An 11463-nucleotide genomic window follows, 5' to 3' on the forward strand; every position below is an offset into this window, starting at 1 on the left:
CAACTCCTCATCTATGTCCTTCCAGTCTTTTACTGACCTGTTGCCCCTGCAGGTTGGTGAAATGCAGGATTAGCTGCATAATGTCCTCTGCAAAAAAAAGATGGAAAGTGCTCACAGGGCTGCTGATCCTATACGAATTGCATAATGGGTTGGTCCTGGGGTTAAAATGGGGGGAGGAAAAAATGGCAGGACCTCTTCGTGTGTGGGTTGCCACATGATTTCTCCATTTTTAGATCTCCACTGGCCATCCTCCAGTCTTGTCTCTTCCTCCTGCTCTTCTTCCTCCTTCTCCTTCTCCTCCTCCGCACATGAGCTGCAAAGCTCCTCGGTGCCTGGCAAAAATTCTTCTTCGCTGTCAGAAGTATCTCCACTGCTTGTGGAGAGTGCAAAACTGCAGCAACAGCCTCCTCTAAACTGAGTGCACGCTTCATTGTGTCTGTGCAGAAATGACCACTCAGACCAGGCTGCAAAGTATTCTCATAGACTTCAAAGGTGCACCTGAATAAACATGCTATACCATACATCCAATAAGAGAGAGGAGGCACACTCTTGATCAAGAAAAAACATAAGCGCACGCCTTTGATCTCTCTCCCCCCCCCCCCCCCCCCCTCTCTCTCTCTCTCTCTCTCTCACACACACACACACACACACACACACATGCACATACATACATACACAATACCATTTTATGGTGGTTAGCTGTTTTATTGTCATGCATTTTACAAGGTAAGATAACCATGTCCTGCATTCAAAACCACTGAAAATGTCTATGGTGGTGCTGTGCCTAATATTGTGCTGGTGTATGCTGGGTAATCGCACAGCTAGCGACTGGGTGACTTTATTCACCCGCTTCGGCTGTTGTCAGTCCATATCCCCTAGATATGGACCATCTCCTGCTAGATTGTTCAGAAGGTTGTTATCATCCATCCAGATGGAGGATCACTAACAGGAGCGTGGGAAGACTCCAGAATCCACTCTGGCTGCAATCCGGTGGATACAGGAGTGTGTACAGGTAAGACCGTTTAAACGGACAGCATTTATAGAATGACTATTAAAAGTCAGACCAGCGAGTGTCAATAATGTTAATGTGGTTAGGTTAGTAATACACCGAGTGCTAATATAACAGCTTTAAGATGCATTTGTAGATGTTATTACGTGTTTTACCGTCTTTATGGTGCTAGCTTAAAGTTACGGTGTAAACGTTAGCTTATATTGGAGTAAAGCTGTTACTGTTTAAACAATGTTAGCACAGAAATATTAGCTTCTGTCATGACTGACGAAGTTACTAGTTAATAAAGTTTCCAGTAAAGTGTTTAATCGCAGCCACAGACTGACAGCAAATATCTCGATTAGCTTCAGTGCATCTGTAATAAATATGTGCAAGTTTCAGTGCTTCGTTTAAACTGTATGATACTTATACTGACCCAGGGTTTAGCTGGGTCAGTGTAAAATACAATCCTAGCTGTGTGAACAAAGCCTGGCTCCTTTAATCCTGCATGAAAAACCTCAGGATGCAGGCTATTATTACTCTTCCCTGCTGGCACACCTGTCACACCTGAGAGTCAGCTAGAAACTTACAGTGACGTGGACATCATGCAAAGACTGCCAGACTCTGTAATACTGCAAATGATCAGTGACTCAAGTTAACACTAAACTTTAAACGGTACCTCTGTGTCTCTGTGTGCTGAACATTTAGGATTGAGTCAGGCTGCATCTGTGTTAGTCCTCTGACAGACTGGTGACCTGTCCAGGTGTGCTCTACCTATGACTACTGGGACAGGCTCTAGCTCCTGTAATAGAAATTTTATGTTATTCTCATTTAAAGCATTTAAGTGCTTATGCATATGCTTAGTTGTGACACTGTTATAGACTGTTCAATGAAGGTTTCTAAAACTAGATGAACTTACTTCAGCAGTTTGAGAAAACAACTCCCTTTACAGGTGCTGATAACGTCAAGGGCACAAAACAGCATAACCATTGATCCGTTAGGTTTCATAGCGAGACACGTGAAGTGGCAGAGCTGACATGACTGAACTGTGATGTTTGATGTGTGTTTGCTCTCCTGTGCACAGTAATAAATAGCATGATCACAGCTCTTTCTGTGTTGCAGACTTTATTTAAAAAATTCCATGACATCTACTATAACTGAACCAACCTGGTGCTCTTCATTTATGGAGGCTGTTGAGTCTGAATGTTGGATGTTGTGTATCTCGTGTTCTCTGGGCTTTGTTGTCCTCAGTCTTTTTGCAGGATCAGAAAACAAAACCGGGAGGCGCGTAAATGTTTCTTCTCCATGATGTTTCTTCAAATGTTTCTTCTGGATGATGATATGACCGTGACACGGGATGCCACCTTTGGTCTTGTGACGAAGCAAAGCTCAGGAAGAAGTGTGATTAAATGGTACCCACATGTTGAGAAGGATGTACAGGGCACCTGCAGCCAAATCCAAGCTTCAGCTTAGTTGTAGTTGCAGAATGCTATAGGACTGAGACATCTAAGGCATCAAATGTTTGATTAAACGGATGAAAAAGAGAAGTTTTTTCCCTATAATTATCACTTCTTAAAATCTGTAGCAACTTCAAGTCTGTCAGCATGCTGAGCATGCTCAGAATGTGACAATATATTTTTGTTCAATATTTAATTTCTTTCAGTTGCAATTGTTAAATGAAAAAATATATATTCTTATAATTTAGCAAACGAATTTATAAAAAAAAAAATACATATATCTGTATTAGTTTTAGTAAATTAATTTGACACCTGTATTGAAAATACCATATTGTATTCATACAGAATCAGTATGGTATCATTGTTTGTCTGTTCACTGATTGTTGAAGCTAAGAGCTACTTTGATCTGTTTAGATCTAAAGTATCCAAAGTTGAGTTCTAATGTTTCTTCACCCCTGTGTGTGTGATATGTGATTTCCTACATGCTGGCAGAGCAGAGCAGCAGTTTGTGCTCACAGATGGTGACGGTGTGGAGAGACGGTGGTATTTCCTCAGAAGAACCAGCAGAGTCACAAAGGACACCAGTCCATCTCACCACCTTGACTTGCTGACTGATGTTCGTCTACACTGCACAGAGGAAATCAACTGACCGAGGTTTGTCCAGTGACGTGTTATGAAATGTATATTTGTTTTATGCTTACAGATATGTTTTTCTTGACAGAGGCTCTGCAGAGGTTAGACAAAGCAGAGAAAACATGTGCTTTACATTTTACTGTGATTTATTGAGATATTTGTTGCCTGATGTTCAGCAGGAATGGAGAAATAGAATCAAAGGGAGATGTTTTTCCTGTTTTTGTAATGATGTAAGTAAATCTTCAATATTATTTATTTGCTTGGTTATATTAGGAGCGTTTCTGAGTGAGGGGGAGAGGAGTCATCATCCAGGTAAAGTGACGTGGATCAGTGGATACACTTGTCTCCCCTTTAAAGGAGACGATCCAAGTCATCCTTAAATGTTAGCGCTTTCAAATACACAAACATTTTTAAAGGACAAAAATGAACATCCAACTTTGACTGTAATACAAAATAAATCTTTGCATGTGTGTTTTCAAACTCTCAGATGGGCAGTATATCAGTCTTGGACTGTCTAACCTGCCGGAGCAGCACTGAATGACCACCGCACGAGCATGTTCCTGCAACATTCAGCATCTGATCCTTCATCTGTGTGCTTCTGCTTTTGGTAAGTAGAGTTACCCAACTCCAGTAACTCTAAACACATGCCATCCATTTCTAACGGCCTGGTTACTTCCTGTCAGTTACTTTAGAAACCATGTGGTCACCTGACCTAACACTGTTTCTTCTTCTTCTCCTTAATGTTGAAGTGTCAAATGTCAAACAGCTGGAGAGGAAACTACACCAGTGTACTGGGATGTTTCAGCAACACGTGCCAGATGCTGTTCCTTCATGGTGACATCACCAGAGACAGTCCCGCCAACCTCAGGACCCATTGATTATGATGATCTGATCCATCAAACCCCCAGCAGGTGAACTTTATTCATGACATAACACCGCAACAATGTAAAAAATTAAACAGCAACAGTCTAAATGTAAAGTGCATTCTAAAGTCCTCTTCAATAAATTGTATGCAAAGAGTCATTCAGGTCACTACAGAACCCAGAGTCTTCATCATTAAATCTCTGGTTGCTTCAATTTTTCTATCCTATATCAGATATTTTAAAGGTTAGCTTAGGTAAAGTTCCATTCTCATGGTGAGGCAAAGTGCTTTATGTGTGTGTGTGCCCGTGTCATGAACGGCTATAAAAGGCCTATAATTAAAGAACAAAGCGGGGTTTGAGTTCGAGTTGCGGCAGACTGTCACTACTTGTAAATGGAACGCAGCCTTCCTACGGCGGACAGCTAATAACAGGAATCGGACGCGGTCCAGCCAAGTCCACAGCAACCACCATAGCAACCGCCTAGCATGACCTTAAAAACATATTCTGTCTTCATAACTATCAAAATCGTGAAATGATTTGCAAAGTGTGAAAGTGTTACAGCTGCAGAGAGCTATGGCGGTATCTATGGAAGCTGTTTACATAGCTAATAATATACGATGTAACCATGGAGACAGTCAGTCACTTGAGCTAGCGGTGCATGTTTACTACAGTGAATAAGGTGATTGAGTGCACAGCGTCCACACTCTGCAGGGGGTAAAGACATTACTTCAATATTGTTTTATATTGATATATATTAGCCTTCTGTTGACCATCACCTCAGGTTCACCATTACAGTTTCAGATTACAGATGCACACTGTCTAAACACATTCAAAAACTCATGTCTCAGAAATAAGCACAGCTGTTCATGTTTGTCATTAGAGTTTTATTTGTAAGAAAATTATGAACTTCATATTGTGCATTAAATAAAAGAACATTTCACAACTCTGAGTCAACAGAAACAGGTAACAGAAATGTCTCTAATGTGTACAGTGTAGTGTAAGCATTAAAAGATCATAAAGGAAAAACTAACATTTATGTGAAACTAATTGTAATAAAAAATGAGCAGGTGCTTTATAGATTTAAAAGAAAGAATCTGAAAACAACACTTTTTTGGTCTAAGTGATCAAAGTAGAAAACAGAACTGATGTTCAAGAACAAACCGTAGCTGCACTAATATTACACATCTCGATCGTTGTACTGAACAGACATGTTGCTTTTAAAACCACATGCAGTGTGTGACCATGACTGTTCACTGAGACCATGAACGCCACTTCGCTGAAGCATTCTTCTTCTTCTTCTTGCCATTAAATTGGAAGCAGAAGCAGCACGAGCTGATTTGATCTACTGAAAGGAAAAAGCAGAACATCTGAGTTGAAACCAGTCAGCTGAAATCATTAAGACAGGAACAAATTCAATGCAGTGTCTCAAGTGGCTTAGCCTGTTACAACTGTTGATACAAGCTAAATACGGTTAACACACAGTGTCAGGGAGCTCCAGTGTGGGAACTAGTGGCTTTAGGTTTGTAGTCATTTAACTTTCATCCATTCATTCATTTAATTCAGGAGGAAGAAATGCCAGGTTGGTGCAGGCTGGTTACATGCATTTGGTCCCATGCTGTCTTTAATTAAATGACTTGGTTCATTTTATGGCTGGGCTGTATGTGGGGTTATATCATGTTATTTGGGCAGGAGTACCTGTCCCCTGTTAGACTTAGAAAGTTTCTCCATAAGTAGAGTTTCTAACTCTTCTAGCACATCTGTGGCTGACAGCTTTTTGGTGGCTCTTTTTACCCCACACTGGTTGTGAGTGTGTAAATAGCCCCACTAGTTATTTTGGGTTGCAGTTAACTAGGGAGGAAGGGGTGGGTATGCCATGATTAGGTGAATAACAATTATATGTGATACATAAATTTCACAATGCATGCATATATCTCTATCAATTAAACCTGGCCTGAGGGCTGCCATTTTTTACATTCAGTTATTTCTCTTAGAAATGTTGGAACTAAATAATGAATGTGTTACAGTTAAAGTGAAACACTGGTCAGTGTAAATGGCTCATTGGGACACAGAAACCTTTAAATTAAACCTGATATCTAGTGTCAAACAATATCAAAGCTGTAAAAGATGTTTATATTCAGAATTTATAAAACTATGATTGTAAATAAATTCAAACAAGTGAGCTTTTCTCTTTGTGCTGAATATCAACACTGTGGTTTCTTAGACTGTAAGCTGTACTTTAGTGCAACCAGTTGCAGAAGCTGCCACTCCAAATGTCTTTTGATAACAAGAAAAAAATACCTTTTCAGTACACGGCCTGAAGTTCTTCTCCGAAATCTTCTGCAATCGGCTTTGTCTGCTGGTTTGAAGACAATAAACCACAAAAAAGATGATTTAGTCACTTTGTCTGCGTCATGCAGCTCGAATGTGTCGTGTAACGATGTTGAATAGCCGTCGTTATCCCTCTGCTTTGAGCCTTTTATCAAAAGTTACAGCTAACTTCATGAAGTTGTACAAAAAGGCTTCATTTCGCCGAGACAGTGCGTTTCTGACTATTACATGCATTTGAATGGAGTTCTTGCACGAAACAAAGTATAAGTTTTCATTATGTGAATAACTTGTATTTTACACTGACCCTGGGTCAGTATCAACTTCATGAAGACAGCTGTAACTTTTGATAGAGGACTCACACACACACATATTTATGGCTTTGCCTTATAGAATTCAGCATTTGAGCTAAGATTTTCAAGTTATTCACAAATTGAAAACCTATACTTTGTGTCGGGCGAGAACTCCATTCAAATGCATGTAATAGCGAGAAACGCACTAACGTGGTGAAATAAAGCGTTTTTCCATAAACTTCATAAAGACAGCTGTAAATTTTGAGAGAAGACTCACACACACATTGGGGGGATATTGAAGTCTATAAGATAAAGCCATGAATATGTTTGTCTGAGTCTTCTATCAAAAGTTACAGCAAGCTCTATGAAGTTGATGAGAAACGCGTTTCTCACTGTTACATGCATTTGAATTTAGTTCTTGCCCGACACAAAGTATAGGTTTTAATTTGTGAATAACTTGAAAATCTTAGCTCAAACAGCTGCAAAACCTATTTCCTGAGCACTGAGATGCTGAATTCTATAAGGCAAAGCCATAAATATGTGTGTGATTCTTCTATCAACAGTTACAGCTGTCTTCTTGAAGTTGATACTGACCCAGGGTCAGTGTAAAATACAATCCTAGCTGTGTGAACAAAGCTTGGCTCCTTTAATCCTGCATGACAAACCTCAGGATGCAGGTTATTATTACTCTTTCCTGCTGGCACACCTGAGAGTCAGCTAGAAACTTACAGTGACGTGGACATCATGCAAAGACTGCCAGACTCTGTAATACTGTGAATGATCAGTGACTCAAGTTAACACTAAACTTTAAACAGTACCTCTGTGTCTCTGTGTGCTGAACATTTAGGATTGAGTCTGCATTGACTTTATTTATTGAGACTTTAATGTGCTAAAAGCAGGTTGAAGACAGCTCAGAAACATTTGAAGATTAAAATTTAGCATTATGGCTGCTGGTGGTTTGTAAAGCCTATACTCAGCTGTAGTTTTTGTTACTAATTTATGTTTGTTGTTGTTTAACACAGATTTCAGAAGAGCAAATATGCTTAATAGTTTAACTAGATTTCATTTGTCAGTGTGGGACTGCTGAGTCACCTGAAGAACTCATTTCATTCATTCTCCACATGATGTTCATATACAGAAATGTTTCACAGGAACTGGTTCCTCCCAAACTGTGAACTAGTGTGTTTCCATAGATTATCTCTGTATGAATGTACTTTTAAATGAAGGCAAGTGTTTGTCCTTTTTTGTTCCTCAGTTACAGTACGTGATATCTTGATATCAGGCGGTCAACACTGGGGGAAGACAAGAAGCAGACGTACTTCCAAGAGGGAGCTGCAGTGAGGACACAGCCAGGTCACTGAGGTCAGAGGTCAGAATCTGAAACAGCTCAGGTTTATATTTTAGGGGTTATAAAAAATCAAAATGTATTTATGAAGAAACCTTTAAATAATAGTCATAATTATGATTACTATAAGAAATATCAAACATTTAAGTGGATTTTCTGTTACACATGTTGTATTAGCCCTGCAATAAACTGGCAGCCTGTCTTTGTCCTGTATCAGCTGGGATAGGCTTCATCCTCCCGCAACCCTGAATTGTATTCCAATTATGTAATCTGATCATTTACAAACTCAAGGTATCTAATCAAAATGTAAGTAATAATTATAAAATGGGAAAGCAGAAATAAGTGTGACATAAATGTAAATGTGTTAGCTGACATAGAGGACAGCTACATGTAGTCTGAAAAACCTTTGTTGTCAAGTTTGCAGGTATATCAGCACGAGACATTCTTACATAGAAGAGTCTGTTAAAGTCTCTAACTCAGCGAAGCATTATTGGTCCCGTCTGTTTGGATAAATATAGTAAGTTGATGTTTGTCCATTTATTGACACATTTTCTTAAGTGCTTATCCAGTTCAGGATCACAGTGGAGCTGCAGCTGGATATGTTCATTAAATAAACCTTACAAAAGTTAACAATAAACCTGCATCCATGTACGTTGTTGTCCACAGGATAAGAAAATCAAACTGGAACACTGTGGAACATGTTAATAAATGTTTGTGTGTTTATGCCTGTGTCTTTCACAGGAGGCGCTGGAAGGTTTCCCTAATAGTTCCTGGTGAATCAAAGCAGAACCATAAAGGTTGCTGGATTGCATGATGGCCTTACCCCTGAGCAGTCATCCTGTTAAAGGAGGAACCAGTTAGAAGCTGTTTTCAAAGTAGCTGAGCAGATTTCATCTCAAGTAAGCGATTAACTGTTTGTTCATCTGTTCTGCCACTTAAAGAGCATTTAAGGACGTCTTTTGAGTGTCCAGCTGAATTAATTCTACTGGCTCTCATGGTCATTTGTTATTATAGACATATTTTTCATGTTCATCCAGCTATTTAGTAAATTCTATCTATTTAGTAATATCCGTCAGCTATAAAATGTAATATAAATATAAAAAATATCTAAATATCTCCTGCACTTTATATTTTAATGATGTAAGTCTGTTATCGTGTTACATTAGCATTCCTCACATATCAATGAGATGCTGTACAGTACAATCCTACTGACGCAGCAGAGGGATAACGACGGCTATTCAACATCGTTACACGACACATTCGAGCTGCATGACACAGACAAAGTGACTAAATCATCTTTTTTATGGTTTATTGTCTTCAAACCAGCAGACAAAGCCGATTGCAGAAGATTTCGGAGAAGAACTTCAGGCCGTGTACTGAAAAGGTATTTTTTTCTTGTTATCAAAAGACATTTGGAGTGGCAGCTTCTGCAACTGGTTGCACTAAAGTACAGCTTACAGTCTAAGAAACCACAGTGTTGATATTCAGCACAAAGAGAAAAGCTCACTTGTTTGAATTTATTTACAATCATAGTTTTATAAATTCTGAATGTAAACATCTTTTACAGCTTTGATATTGTTTGACACTAGATATCAGGTTTAATTTAAAGGTTTCTGTGTCCCAATGAGCCATTTACACTGACCAGTGTTTCACTTTAACTGTAACACATTCATTATTTAGTTCCAACATTTCTAAGAGAAATAACTGAATGTAAAAAATGGCAGCCCTCAGGCCAGGTTTAATTGATAGAGATATATGCATGCATTGTGAAATTTATGTATCACATATAATTGTTATTCACCTAATCATGGCATACCCACCCCTTCCTCCCTAGTTAACTGCAACCCAAAATAACTAGTGGGGCTATTTACACACTCACAACCAGTGTGGGGTAAAAAGAGCCACCAAAAAGCTGTCAGCCACAGATGTGCTAGAAGAGTTAGAAACTCTACTTATGGAGAAACTTTCTAAGTCTAACAGGGGACAGGTACTCCTGCCCAAATAACATGATATAACCCCACATACAGCCCAGCCATAAAATGAACCAAGTCATTTAATTAAAGACAGCATGGGACCAAATGCATGTAACCAGCCTGCACCAACCTGGCATTTCTTCCTCCTGAATTAAATGAATGAATGGATGAAAGTTAAATGACTACAAACCTAAAGCCACTAGTTCCCACACTGGAGCTCCCTGACACTGTGTGTTAACCGTATTTAGCTTGTATCAACAGTTGTAACAGGCTAAGCCACTTGAGACACTGCATTGAATTTGTTCCTGTCTTAATGATTTCAGCTGACTGGTTTCAACTCAGATGTTCTGCTTTTTCCTTTCAGTAGATCAAATCAGCTCGTGCTGCTTCTGCTTCCAATTTAATGGCAAGAAGAAGAAGAAGAATGCTTCAGCGAAGTGGCGTTCATGGTCTCAGTGAACAGTCATGGTCACACACTGCATGTGGTTTTAAAAGCAACATGTCTGTTCAGTACAACGATCGAGATGTGTAATATTAGTGCAGCTACGGTTTGTTCTTGAACATCAGTTCTGTTTTCTACTTTGATCACTTAGACCAAAAAAGTGTTGTTTTCAGATTCTTTCTTTTAAATCTATAAAGCACCTGCTCATTTTTTATTACAATTAGTTTCACATAAATGTTAGTTTTTCCTTTATGATCTTTTAATGCTTACACTACACTGTACACATTAGAGACATTTCTGTTACCTGTTTCTGTTGACTCAGAGTTGTGAAATGTTCTTTTATTTAATGCACAATATGAAGTTCATAATTTTCTTACAAATAAAACTCTAATGACAAACATGAACAGCTGTGCTTATTTCTGAGACATGAGTTTTTGAATGTGTTTAGACAGTGTGCATCTGTAATCTGAAACTGTAATGGTGAACCTGAGGTGATGGTCAACAGAAGGCTAATATATATCAATATAAAACAATATTGAAGTAATGTCTTTACCCCCTGCAGAGTGTGGACGCTGTGCACTCAATCACCTTATTCACTGTAGTAAACATGCACCGCTAGCTCAAGTGACTGACTGTCTCCATGGTTACATCGTATATTATTAGCTATGTAAACAGCTTCCATAGATACCGCCATAGCTCTCTGCAGCTGTAACACTTTCACACTTTGCAAATCATTTCACGATTTTGATACGACAGAATATGTTTTTAAGGTCATGCTAGGCGGTTGCTATGGTGGTTGCTGTGGACTTGGCTGGACCGCGTCCGATTCCTGTTATTAGCTGTCCGCCGTAGGAAGGCTGCGTTCCATTTACAAGTAGTGACAGTCTGCCGCAACTCGAACTCAAACCCCGCTTTGTTCTTTAATTATAGGCCTTTTATAGCCGTTCATGACACGGGCACACACACACATAAAGCACTTTGCCTCACCATGACAATGGAACTTTACCTAAGATAACCTTTAAAATATCTGATATAGGATAGAAAAATGAAGCAACCAGAGATTTAATGATGAAGACTCTAAAACCCACTGTCTTGACAAAATAAAGCGTTTTTGAACAACTTCATATAAATCGCTGTAACTTTT

General features: G+C 39.1%; 1 long non-coding RNA gene across 8 annotated transcripts; it reads left to right on the plus strand.

Annotated features, from left to right (window-relative positions):
- Positions 1 to 618: 618 nt before the first annotated feature.
- Positions 619 to 11043, plus strand: LOC309710994. 8 transcript variants are annotated; one of them, XR_014277847.1, is made up of 10 exons: positions 619 to 726; positions 932 to 2400; positions 2938 to 3099; positions 3352 to 3460; positions 3566 to 3685; positions 3828 to 3989; positions 7815 to 7928; positions 8646 to 8803; positions 9231 to 9288; positions 10242 to 11038. It is a non-coding gene; the product is annotated as an uncharacterized lncRNA (long non-coding RNA). The 8 variants fall into 8 exon arrangements; XR_014277848.1 differs by having other exon boundaries at positions 623 to 1012; positions 2240 to 2400; XR_014277849.1 differs by lacking the exon at positions 619 to 726 and adding an exon at positions 8322 to 8421 and having other exon boundaries at positions 1504 to 2400; positions 10242 to 11043.
- Positions 11044 to 11463: the final 420 nt, after the last annotated feature.

This window comes from Aulonocara stuartgranti (genome assembly GCF_965226115.1).
Source record: "Aulonocara stuartgranti genome assembly, chromosome: 7".
Classification (NCBI taxonomy): domain Eukaryota; kingdom Metazoa; phylum Chordata; class Actinopteri; order Cichliformes; family Cichlidae; genus Aulonocara; species Aulonocara stuartgranti.